Raw genomic sequence first — 14,416 nt, 5'->3', positions numbered from 1 at the left:
CAAGCCAAGTGATTTTTTGTATTTTTTCAAACGTGCGCAAAGTTGGTTGACAGTGACCTAGTAAGTTTTCAATTTCCTTTGTTATTTCTAGACGGAGTTTTGCATATTGTAACATAGGCTGGCCACCAATTGTTGATAAGACTTTCTCAGCAATCTTTACTAGATTGTCTCCCCTAGTGTGACACCTAGATTCAGACATGTACTAGAGACAAAAAAATAAAGCCATTTTTTTCTTCTTTTCAACATTCTAGAAACTGGTAACATGTATAGTGTTATGTTATTTCTTGAGGATTTTTATATGGTTACGCTTAAAATGTTATTTTATTTCTAGACGGACTTTAATATGGTAACACATAGAGTGTTATGTCATTTCTAGACGGACTTGTATATCGTAACACGTAGAGTGTAATGTAAATCAAACCTTGCACCACATTATAAATATTCATCTTCAGGATTTTTAATGTTTTTAATTTGATATTCCGTCTTTCCATGTTACGAAAGATATGCCCTTGTTGGGAGGTCTTTATTGTGAAGTCATATAATTGTGATCGTTACATTATGTTTTCTAGAGAAAATGACGTGAGTGTTGATTACAAAATAATGACTCAAAATCATGACTTCCCGTAAGGGAGACAACTCTGCGTTATGCAAAGACGGAATAGGCTCATAAAAACGCGTTATATAAAGCGTTATGAATATTATACGCAAAAATGATCGACAGTTGTCGACCTTTATCCTTTACTAAATTAATAAATGAACAAAATATCTTTTTAAAAGCTTTTACTTCAAATCGATGACACAGCATCTGATCTTCCGTGAAACGTGAGATTATATCTCAAATAATTCATGTGTTAGTGGTAAATGTGGCCCCCTGAAACAAAAACAAAGTGAACAATAGAATATAGAAGAAATCACACAAAGATTACTTCAAACATCACACGAAGTAAATGAATATTTACTATAATTGTTAATAGCACACCAGTTAAGGACAAAGATCAAATCTCATAGAAAAACTGAAGGCAGCTCAGGAGAAAATATCTTAACCAATCACAGGCATTGAAAGATTTCCTTTGAAGACTGTAGAGAGAGCGACACCAAACCTCAAAGCCACACCTGTACGGCTCTTTTGATGTACATGTACATCAAACGACTAAATTGCCTGTTCTGTTGCCGTCAGTTTCACCATGAGATAGTCCAGGGGTGGATATAACGTCAGTTATAATAACACATGGAGTATCGAGTAGGTGATCATGATATGGGAGGACTTTAATGCTTTAAGTAGGAATTATTATTAATGACGAATTTATACAATCCCATTTCCGCCTTCAGTCCTCTAGAGTAATGTTATGGAACTTGGATAATGACGTTGTTACACACTTTCTATCATTATTATAGATCTGAACTGATCTGACAATATTTAAATCAAAAATATACTTACAACGTTTTCCTCCTTAATGCTTTAAGTAGGAATTATTATTAATGACGAATTTATACAATCCCATTTCCGCCTTCAGTCCTCTAGAGTAATTTGGATAATGACGTTGTTACACACTTTCTATCATTATTATAGATCTGAACTGATCTGACAATATTTAAATCAAAAATATACTTACAATGTGTTTCCTCAGAGCTTAATCGGCTGTCGCTGTTGCTGCCCTCATTCCAAGGTGCATTATCACTTGACTGGAAGCCCAAGTCTTTGACATTTATAAAGATAAATAAAATGTTTCAATAGATTATAATTACAGATACTTAAAAACTTGTTTGTTTCTAGTATAATGAAATAAATATTACCTGCATTAGAGGGTTACAGTAACGAGGCGAACAGTGATATCCTCGAGGTGACACTATACATTTATTTCCCTGGCGTTAGGGAGACATGACGATTTGTTTACCAAAGGCATATCTTATTTACCGAGGGCGTAGGAAAATAAGGCGTACCGCGGTTAAACAAATTGTCATTTATCCCTACAGCGAGGGCAGGTATTAAGTTGTCTATTATATCGGAAAAAAAATAAGTTTTTTCTCGCACCAGAATACAAATTCAAAGTTATGGCTAGAATTGAAGTTGTTTGCCCAAACACAGTTGGGCTAATATAATGTTATTGTGAAATAAGAAGTTTGGCCTACCATATCTTTCAGTCAAAACCAACTCCCTTTAGCATGTTACATCATATAAACATCACATCGATTGAAAATGTGTTATTTGTGTCTTTTATCAAGAACATTACTAAGTTCCTCGGCCGAAGGCAGACGAAAGCGTCGTGTGCAATCCATTTTGTTTGTTATCGGAATACCTCGGAGAGTTCCGTTACACGATCGACAACTCTTCCAAAACGTACGAGGGGCTCCGCATGGAGGAACATGATTTTTGAACATGACGTTTAGAGAGATGTACGATGTTTTGTTGCCCTGACATGTGACGTCTCTCGATCTGTCACCCTGTAATGCAGGTAGTATTTATACAGTATCACAGTCAAGCAATTGAGCAGTCAACAGTTTCTGAGGATTTGTGCAATTGTAACGATTTTCAAGGCATGCGGATTTTACTTTAAGTATCAGTAAAGTTTAAACAGGGGCCAATGCATTATGTACTTTATCATACTTAAAACTGAAATTCATCAAGCAGAACTCTCGGTGATTTAGGTAGAATAAAAATGGAAGTATTTGTGCTATAGAATAAGGTTCATTGTGGGTTTGGAGTGAAATTATTGTAAAAAGGCTCGCCTTTTCATAAAAAGCTAAGTGCAAATCTAGTATATTATTTTATCATCCAGATCAATGTGTACTATTCTAAGTCTAGTGAAAATACTAATCAATTTTGGTCCTTTTTTGAGGTCCATATTGTGCTATATTGCCCGAGTAGAATACGTAATGACCGAGAAATTCTACAAGGGTAATATAACACCATATGGACCAAAACAAAGGTCCTTAATTTTTATTGATAGATATAAATGATAATTATTTTAAAGATTTGCTTCGTATTTAGTTATATATAAATGCATAGATAATGGCTCGACTACAACTTCTCGAAGAATTAGACGTCGGAGTATTGTGACGTCATAATAACAATATCGACATGGGAGTGACGTCACAATAGGGAAAATTGACTCGGTGATTATATAAAAAAAACATCGAGTCAATATGCTCAATATCATCTTTCACATGACAATGTATCAGCCAATGTAAGTGGCGGAAAATCTACACCTTGATGTTTGACTTCACTTATTTACAATTAACAAGGCGATCTCAGCCCTCGAAGCCAACAGGAAACAATTCCTTTATACATATTAACGGATTATGTAGCGCTGGTTAGATATCATCTCTAACATGCACCATCGAGTTCAGATCCCATACACAGTCCAAGATAAAAATGGAAATCGAAACATTATTGTAATCATATAATATTTATAATTTATTTCGGATATTTGGTCCGTTACGGAACTATCTGTCAGCCATATGCTTCGATAATGAGGCAACGCCAAAGCACATGGTCAGACCTACCTGATGGTCGCCGCCATGTTGTAACTGTCTGTAGTTGAAATTGGTTAATAAACCATTTACTGAGAATGAACTTGATTCATTGATTGTTAAAATCATAGACAAACAAAATTGAAGAATATCGCCATGTACATTTTATACAATACAACAATCAGTTTAGGTTGTATTTGCGACGTAGCAAAACATATATTTGACGTTTACGGTAGGGGGTTACAAGACAATTAATGTTCGATTTCCACATAATTTACTCTTTGTCAGTCTGTAAATACCTCATTATGTGGACGTAAAGACCGAAAGTCTGGACCTAGATGTAGTGGTGGTAAACAATGTGTGATGATTTAAATAAAACAAATATGAATGGATGGATGGGTGGGTGGATGTTGTTTTCCAGATTTTATCTTGAAAACAAATTGATGGACTTTGATTGATCATTATTCACACAATGGTAGCATATGATAAAATCGGCTTGGAATGATTAATTTTGTAATCAAAAGATCAACTACAAAGGTCACTGTTACTATCAGTAGATTTTTTTCTCAAATTTTAGATTACGGATGATTACTTGAGAAAAAATCGATAGAATGTATTCAATCTTCATACAACGATAGTAAAACTAAACAATGATAATAACTCGCCATAGATTAAATACTGTTATTGACGGCAGGGGAAGGACGTGTATTGCTTGCAACACCTACTTTAAGTTTGTTATAATAGTTATGGGTCTTACCTGGATTGTTAAAGAAGTGTTTCAACATTTGTTTACTTTCATCTGCTTTCGACAGGTCTGTAATGTAAACCGGCTAACAATTAGGTATTTGCATGTTATTAAACAAGATACTTACCATAATTCAATTATACTTTACGGTGTAACCTATTTTCTAGCTCAGTCTTGTCAATAGGTTATATCAATACGTGACTGTAAAAGTAGAAAAGTAGCGGACCAGTGTGGTTTGTGGTTAGTGTTAAATACGGTCTCTGTCACTCAGCTGACGGAGTATGCCTCTTTGGCTCAGTCGGTAGAGCCGTAATGTTTTTTTACACCGGAGACCCGGGTTCGATTTCTGGTCGGGGCACTCGACCGGAATGTGTATTTTCCCTGTTCTACTACATTGGCCCCCAGCTAAATAACCCACGGTAGATGGTGACTTAAGAGTCTTGGGTTGGGATTTAGGAAATATCAAGAAAAACAGGGGAGTGTGTTAAAGGAGCGGGTCGGTGTGGTTTGTACATAGTGTTAAATACGGTCTCTGTCACTCAGCTGACGCAGCATGCTTCTTTGGCTCAGTCGGTAGAGCCGTAGTCTTTCACACCGGAGACCTTGGTCGGGGCACTTTACAGGAATCAAATTGGATAAATCAAAGCATGACAAAGAACGATCGAGAGCTTATTGGTAATATCAACACATGACAAAGAATGATTGAGAGCTCATTGGTAATATCAACACATGACAAAGAATGATCGAGAGCTCATTGGTAATATCAACACATGACAAAGAATGATTGAGAGCTTATTGGTAATATCAACATATGACAAAGAATGATCGAGAGCTCATTGGTAATATCAACACATGACAAAGAATGATTGAGAGCTCATTGATAATTTCAACACATGACAAAGAATGATCGAGAGCTCATTGGTAATATCAACACATGACAAAGAATGATTGAGAGCTTATTGGTAATATCAACATATGACAAAAAATGATCGAGAGCTCATTGGTAATATTAACACATGACAAAGAAATATCGAGAACTTATTTGTAATATCAACACATGACAAAGAATGATTGAGAGCTCATTGGTAATATTAACACATGATAAAGAATGATTGAGAGCTCATTGGTAATATCAACACATGACAAAGAATGATTGAGAGCTTATTGGTTGTATCAACACATGACAAAGAATGATCGAGAGCTCATTGGTAATATCAACACATGACAAAGAATGATTGAGAGCTTATTGGTAATATCAACACATGACAAAGAATGATCGAGAGCTAATTGGTAATATCAACACATGACCAAGGACGATTGAGAGCTCATTGGAACTCAAGTTTTTGCAGCTCTAAAACACTCGAAAATATCTGGTGTTTGAGAAGTTTAGAAGATAATTGTCCCGCAAAATTAAAATACCTTTCTTACGCAGAAAAGAATAAATGTGGAAACGGAGATAATGTCACCTTAAATAAGATGTTTGAAAGGACTTAGGTGCACATCTGATACATTACATTATTTTAATGTATAAAGATGTTGTTTTGGCATTAAGACACGGTTTTAAGGTGATATGTTTTAAGAATGTGTTATTTACATTACAAATATGCTGTTTTTTCTGCTCATATTGCATAACAAGTCAATACTTAGAAAACTGTAAGTCGTTAAGTCAAGAATATCGACAAATTAGGGACATAAAACAATTACTAAAATATAAACAAACTGTCTTACCTGAGTTTGTCACCACAATTAGTAACAACAATATCACGGATGCATTCATCGTTTCAGGGTGGAATGGATACTGGCTTCGTACCACAGGGTATGAATGTTGTGGTTATGAGGATTGAAGCGTAAATATATCGGCTACAGGTGTGTCGAACGTAATATTGGACAGCCTCTCTATTTATAAGCGAAATTTCATCGTCAAATTTAAACGATATCATTATCAACAAGATGTTACCGTCATTTACAGATAATGGTCAGATATCAACGTTTGGTTATCAATAATTTTAGCATATGTGAACAGTTTTTAATGATTTTTTAATATCGGTATATTGCATATTACAATCTTGGTGCATTACATAAATTATTAATCAACTTTAAGTCCAGTGGTTATTAATCACCTACTTGGCAAGTCATTAAAAACAATGCTATATTATATTGAATTATTCAAAATATAAGGAAAATATATTTAGTTATCTGGACAGACTGTCATTCCTGTTAGTAGAAGGTGGGTTGAAATAATTTGGTCTGGTTTTTTATGTGTCTTATTTTCAAAAATATGCTTTCATCAATACAGTGAATAAATATATAATAACATGAACTAATACTTTCACACCAACATTTAAGTTTCTTAAAATTAATCATATCTTTTTTAATTTTATTTTTGTCATTTATTTTACTCTCATTTACTCATTGTGACCATGCTCTTACTCATTCATACGGGGTTTCAAAAAACAGAAAAAGACCATAAAAGACATATGTATATAAAATAACAATAACTTAGAAAATCCTTGAGGAAAAAAAAGAGAACAAAAATATATAAAGAACTGTATTTACACATTAATAAATAAGCGGTGGCCGAGTGGTTAAGATGTCCCGACATATTACCACAAGCCCTCCACCTCTGGGATGCGGGTTCGAATCGCATGTGGGGCAGTTGCCAGGTACTGACCACTGGCCGGTGGTTTTTCTCCGGGTACTCCGGCTTTCCTCCACCAACAAACCTGGCACGTCCTTACATGACCCTGGCTGTTAAAAGGACGTAAAACTAAACAAACCAAAAAGATATATTTCAGAAGACAAGGATATATATAAATAGTGCATCCATACCAAGACACATACATACACTCACACACACTATCTCAAACAACACAGACAAGAAGAAATGAGAAGAAGAAAAAGAAAAGAAGAAGGAAGAAATGAACAAGAAAAAGGAGACATGCAAATATGAAATAGTCTTTTATTGTTATTTCAACAAAACTGTAGATTTGAAGCTAAAAAATCCAAAAAGGTTATATATAGAGGTTAAACAGTGAGTGGTTGTTGGATATCAATTTTTTTTCCACACGAGTGGCTTATTTTTTAAAAGTTACAAAAGACACGAGCTTTAGCGAGTGTGTTTTGTTAATTTTAAAATTAGCATACGAGTGTGGAATATCCAACAACCACGAGGTGTGTGACCTGTTTCTTCCACAATTTTATCCGCTTTAAGCCGATAGAATCCCGACAAAGATAAGGCAACGTGTGTTTACCGAGATATGCAAATAAGACGTGGTGATATTTTCAACAGCAAAAAGGCACTAACTAATATTCATATTTTAATGAAGAATCCATTCATATATTTTCTTTTTAATTGAAAACAGCTTTAAGATGAAATACATTTAATTTAATGTATTATTTAATTCAATTTTTTAAAGTTACTTCAACAATATAACACTCATTGTCGGACTATATAAAAGCATGCTCTCGGCATGACCGGGATGTTTACTTGCCGTCAAATAATCATCAAGCCATTGTGAAAAAGTTCAAGTCATCTTTATTCAACCAAACTTGCCAGTAAGATCATTTCCCGCCAAAACGAGTTAAAGAGTTTTATACCACACATAAACACGTAACGCTTTTGACACAACGACCACGTCACATACTGTAGGCTTTACAACAGCAGTCTTAACGCCAATGCAAGCCGCGATCACTACATAGCCTGACGTCACTCGATTATTTATGACGTTGACAAATGACGACGTGACACCGAGAAATAATTAGTCCGGTCAAAGTTCACCGTGCCAGCCAATCAGAATGCGGACAGAGTTTATACCACGTGTGGTATAAACAAATTGTTAATCAACAGCTGCATCGTTTATTTGATATCCTGATAGTTGAATATCACCCCCTATTGTGGTAGCAAATTAAGTATACATCAAGAAATGGATGGTGGATAAAGTTACAATATGTTTATCATAAATTTAAATATAACTGTTAAGTATCAAATGCTATTACTCAATTCGTAATTTATCTAATTATAATGTATTCTAATATTGTAAAGTCAGAGTCTGGACATACCTGAGAGTTTTATTTCAACTTCATGAGAAAGATCATATGTATACATTTGAATGGGTGAAACTATTTATTTCTATATATGAAATCTTAGTCAAGAATATGTATTAATTTATCCCATTTTTTCTTTTCAGCTAGAACTTTTTTCTTTCTCCCTTTGATATTTAATATATTTTTTTTTACTTTATAATTATCATAAATGCAATACAAAAGAGAATTAATATTTAATTATTTGTGTTTGCATCTACATCTGTAGATATATTTTTTTATTAACAAAATACTTTGGTAATCAATTTTAAAGACTGGACTATCAAAATCAATCAGATTTCCAAAATACATATTTTCTATCTTGTCTAAATGGAATAAATGATGCATCCAATAATATGTCAAATATTTCGAGAAAGTTTTGAACTTGGTTACAATCCCTATACAAATGTATAATAGATATCTCTCTGAGTTAAACAAGGTACATAACGAATTGTTTAACAATTTCCTTTGAACAAGAAAGATTTTGGATTTAGTAGTTAAGATATATTGTGAGATTCGAAATTGTAACCACTGCAGTCTTGATTTTTTTAGATTTAAATGGAAGAGTTGAACCAATTATTCTCATCTAAAAAAAACATCAGTCTGATTCACTTTTTCTATAGCTTTGGAAGTGACGTTTATTCTAGTATTTAACAAGTCATTAAAAAGGCATTGAACCTTTGGTATTATTAAAAAAGATATCGCAATGTTATCTGGTATAATTGGTCGGATAATGTTATATTCTCGGTCATTAAAAGTTTGTAAATATTTCCTTACAGCAGTGATTATTACATTATATTTGAGAATGTCAGTGTTTATATTTTTGTCTAATAAACTCATACAAAGAGAGTAAAGTGAAAGTAGATAAATCCTTGAAGAAATCACCAAAAACATAAATACCTTTTTCCTACCATTGAAAATAAAATACTGTCCTACTGACTATACTGATATTTTTATTATGCAAAACTATAACCAGTGACCTTCCTTTCACCACCTTCATATTATCTTAACTTTCCAATCTTATGCTCTCATGTCCACTTGTCTATATAATTACCTCCAATATTCAAAAGCTTCATTGAGATCTACAGACTTTCCTAAAAGTGTTTTCCATTTCCCACAAGATCAATAAATCCAGCCAAGTTTTAAAGTGTCACCAAAATTTTTAATATTGATAATTACTTATCCCCCATGAAATTGTTATTACATCTCTTTATCTGTTTTTCAAAAATAATAGAGTTAATTTTCTTCTTCACTTTATCAAATGGATTTGGTAGTGAAATTGATAAATGGCTATAAAGTGAAATCATTGGTGATTTGATCAGATGGACTCTATCTATTGAAGTTAGATTACATTTATTCCACGCTTTAACAGTATTTTTAAGTTTCATTATCTTTTTATCAAAGTTAAATTTTATCATTTCATGTAAAATCAACACAGAAATCTATTCCTAATTGTGTAAATTTTCCTTTCTCCCATTTTAGATTTAACTTTGGAAAGAATTGTTCTTGACTAATTTTTTTACTTCCAATCCATATTATTTCAATCTTATCAATATTTATTTTCAATCCTGAGATTGATGCAAAAGCATTTAACTTATTTAATCCTTCGGTGATTTCTATATTTACCATCTTATGTAAGTAGGTATCATCAGCATATTGTGATAATAAAATATCTGTGTTATCAAATATTATTCCTGTGGTAATTTTGTAGTTTCTTAACCAAATTGCCATGACTTCCGCCAATAAAATAAAATATATGGTGAAACCCTTGTCTACAGCCTCTATGTGTTTAAAAAAGGTGACCCCCTGGTTAACAGAAGCCCCTACGTTTAATTAAAAAGTTTATCCCAATTTTTAAAAATAATTTCCAAAACCATATCATTAGAACCATACCTGAATATCATTGTCCTCTATATATTTCATAACATCGTATTAAAGTCTAGTATTTTCTCCCATGTATCGATATATAGATATAAATTCCGATTGGTCCTTTCAATGATCTTGTCTAATACTGATTTTAATTCATTTGCAATTACCCAAGTCAAAATTCTATAAATATTATTTAATTGAGTTATTGGGCTGCAATTTTTTATAAACTGACGAGATTTGCCTTTCTTCGAAATACATGTTATTACTCCATGTCGTTGTGTAATAGATAGCTCTCCCTTATGTACCCATAGTTTAAAGGACGGACAATAAAATGACCTGTTTTCAAAAACGTTTCAAACATTCAATTGTATACCCATCAGAACCCGGACTTTTATTGTTTTTCATATTTCTTAATATATTTTAAGCTTGGTGTTTTGTAATAAATCCTTCTAATTTTTCAACATCAGAAATATTGAGTTTTGGAATGTTTTGGAAAAGATTCAAGATTTACATCAGCTAAGTTACTATCTGATTTATAGAGATTTTCATAAAAGCCCTAAATTCATGGTTTTTTTTTTTTTTTTTTTTTTGCTTTGTTATATAAACGTTTTCTAATTGAAGTTTTGAAATATTTTTTTATGAAAATTTTCAGTATTCGAGGTTGAAAGAATAATTATTGGAATTTTCCTCTTTCCATTTTGCCCTCGATCTAATAATGTTACCTTATTCAACATAATTTCTTCGAATCATTTTTTCTTCTGATCAATTTCAATCAAAGTTAGAATTTTGCCTTTCTAACTTCTCTATTGAATTTGGGAGATCGATTTATTTTTGGTTCTGCATTTTTTTCCTGTATACAGCATCTGATATTGTTTACCCCTAATATTATTCAACACCTAAGTGTCATATGAAATAATTGGTCATCAATAATGAATTGCATTTCTAAATCTGGTATATCATCAATGTTTTCTAACTTATAGGTGGGTTCACAATACTTTTTGTATCAAGGGTCACATAATTTACTACTTTAATATATGCTGAGTCACATGATAAAGAATTGTTGAATTTCTACAGTCCTTAACCTCTTTTAAATTAAGGAAAATGAACACTATTTTTTGGGAACGAATGATCTGATCGATATCCAGTTTCAATAGAGGAATTATTCACAGAAGATTCAAGATTTAAAGATATTAGAAAAAATCTAACCTTGACTGCTTTAATGGATTTGGTTTCTTTTTTTCTTTTTTTCGTACCTTTAAAGTTCTAGATCAATAGCTAAAACGTTACCAGTCATGTCTGTTTTATTTGCTTTTACTTTGAATTCAAAATTATTATTACATAAAACTGCAACCTCTTTAGCATTTGACTTTAATGACTTAAAGTAGCTCAATCTTTCACTAGGTAATATGAACACGTGACAAAGAGAGTTTATTGGTAATATCAACAAAGGACAAAGAACAATCGATAAGAAATTTGTTATTTGCATTAGAAATATGCTGACTTTTTCTTCTCGTATTGCATAACAAGTTCATAACTAGAAAACTGTAAGTCGTTAAGTCAGATCATCGACAAACTAGTGACGTAAAACAATTACTAAATTATAAACAAACTGTCTAACCTGAGTTTGCAATCACAATTAGTAACAACACTATCACGGTTGCATTCATCTTTTTAGGGTGGAACGGAAACTTGTTTAGTACCACAAGGTTATAAGGAATGCATCGTAGAAATATCGGCTACAGCTGTGTCGAAATTACATCGTCATATTCAAACGACATCATTATCAACAATATGCTACCGTCATATTGGTCTGTTATCACCGCTGCTTATCAATACATTTTGCATTAGTGAACAGTAATTATTTTTTAATATCGGTATATTGCATATTACATTCTTGGTACATTACATGAATTCTTAATAAACAAAAGTCAAAAAGGTATATATCACCTACCTGGTATGTTATTGAAACAATGCTATATTAAATTATTCCAAATATTTGGAAGATATAATTAGGTATCTGGACAGACTGTCATTCCTTTTAGTAGAAGGTGGATTAAAATATATGGAATTTATTCTGGTTTTTAGTGTTCTAGTGTGTCCCATAACTAATCCCTATTGAGATTCCTCCTCTAGACTGTTTTATATTCGAACGTCTGATAGATGTCTCTCGTCGGAATTCCTACTCGAGCCTTCTAAACTTTATTCTGGAAAATCAAGTCAGGTTGACCTACCTCTTGTAAGGAAGGATCTATTACAGAAATAATCCAACTGCAGTGGTTCCCACACTCGCACACATCGATAGTGGAGATATTTTTCTTTAAAAACGCACATATATTATGAAGTGACATGTATTGAAAACAAAGAACCATCTCATTTTGCAAATGATGTCTTGTTCTATCGCTACTTTGAGCAGCCATTTTGAAAGTCCCTCGCTGTCACATGACCACTAAAGTGCGTTCCAGATAATGCCTATTACACTGAATGGAATAAGGTTATACAGGTAATGAATTTTATTGAAACAGACTATAGCGGTCACATGACAGAGAGGGACTTTCAAAATGGCTGCTCAAAGTAGCGATGGAACATAACATTGTTTACAATATGGGATGGTTCTTTGTTTTTAATATGTGTCACTAAATAATATATGTGCGTATGGAGAGAAAAATATCTTCACTAGCCATGTGTGTTAGTATGGGAACCACTGCAGTTGGATTATTTCTGTAATAGACCCTTACAAGAGGTAGTTGACTTGATTTTCCAGAATAAAGTTTAGAAGGCTCGAGTAGGGATTCCGACGAGAGACATCTATCAGACGTCCGAATATAAAAGAGTCTAGAGGAGGAATCTCAATAGCGATTATCCCATAACGACCCTAGAAGAATTCATGTCCTATAACAAATAAACCAAACAAACATACATCATTTCATCAAACCAAGAATGAGTTGTCCTATTTCTCTAACTCTACTACTTAGGCGCCACCTGACCTTTGCTTTATACAAAATTACATCACAATCCGATATATAGATATATATTGATGGTAGCTACATCTTGAAGTCAGAATTGAAATCCGCACCAGTTGAGTACAGTGGAGTACAATAGTAGCTGTATAGATTTTCTGAATTACTTATTCTTTAATCAGCATAGTTCAATTTTAATCACTCTAATGAAAATATCAACATATCGGTTTTTATTAGCTCACGTGGCCCGAAGGGCCGGTGAGCTTATGTCATGGCGCGGCGTCCGTCGTCCGTCGTCCGTCCGTCCGTCCGTCCGTCCGTCCGTCCGTCCGTCTGTCTGTCCGTCAACATTTCCTTTAAATCGCTACTAGTCATAGAGTTCTTCATGGATTGTAACCAAATTTGGCCACAAACATCCTTGGGGGAGGGGGAACAGAACTTGTATAAATTTTGGCTCTGACCCCCATGGGGCAGGAGGGGCGGGGCCCAATAGGGGAAATAGAGGTAAATCCTATAAATCGCTACTTGTCCTAGAGTTCTGCATGGATTGTAACCAAATTTGGCCACAAACATCCTTAGGGGAGGGGGGAACAGAACTTGTATAAATTTTGGCTCTGACCCCCCGGGGGCAGGAGGGGCGGGGCCCAATAGGGGAATTAGAGGTAAATTCTTTAAATCGCTACTTGTCATAGAGTTCTGAATGGAATGTAACCAAATTTGGCCACAAACATCCTTGGGGGAAGAGGAACAGAACTTGTATAAATTTTGGCTCTGGTCCCCCGGGGGCAGGAGGGGCGGGGCCCAATAGGGGAAATTGAGGTAAATCCTTTAAATCGCTACTAGTCATAGAGTCCTGAATGGAATGTAACCAAATTTGGCCACAAACATCCTTGGGGGAAGGGGAACAGAACTTGTATAAATTTTGGCTCTGGTCCCCCGGGGGCAGGAAGGGCGGGGCCCAATAGGGGAAATAGAGTTAAATCCTTTAAATCGCTACTAGTCATAGAGTTCTGAATGGAATGTAACCAAATTTGGCCACGAAAATCCTTGGGGGAAGGGGAACAGAACTTGTATGAATTTTGGCTCTGGACCCCCGAGGGCAGGAGGGGCGGAGCCCAATAGGGGAAATAGAGGTAAATCCTTTAAATCGCTACTAGTCATAGAGTTCTACATGGATTGTAACCAAATTTGGCCACAAACATCCTTTGGGGAAGAGGTACAGAACTTATATAAATTTTGGCTCTGGCCCCCCGGGGGCTGGAGGGGTTGGGCTCAATAGAGGAAATAGAGGCAA

The 14,416-nt window shown here is 34.1% G+C and overlaps 1 long non-coding RNA gene across 1 annotated transcript; it reads right to left on the bottom strand.

Moving 5' to 3' along the window:
* Window positions 1-765: 765 nt before the first annotated feature.
* Window positions 766-6,330, bottom strand: LOC138328812 (uncharacterized). Its single transcript, XR_011209362.1, has 4 exons — window positions 5,945-6,330; window positions 4,229-4,285; window positions 1,614-1,697; window positions 766-871 (listed from the first exon to the last, which is right to left on the bottom strand). It is a non-coding gene; the product is annotated as an uncharacterized lncRNA (long non-coding RNA).
* Window positions 6,331-14,416: the final 8,086 nt, after the last annotated feature.

The sequence above is a fragment of the Argopecten irradians genome, chromosome 8 (genome assembly GCF_041381155.1).
Source record: "Argopecten irradians isolate NY chromosome 8, Ai_NY, whole genome shotgun sequence".
NCBI classification, from domain to species: Eukaryota; Metazoa; Mollusca; class Bivalvia; order Pectinida; family Pectinidae; genus Argopecten; species Argopecten irradians.
Note: the sequence above shows the minus strand (reverse complement) of the source record. Positions and strands in the feature narration are given on the sequence as shown.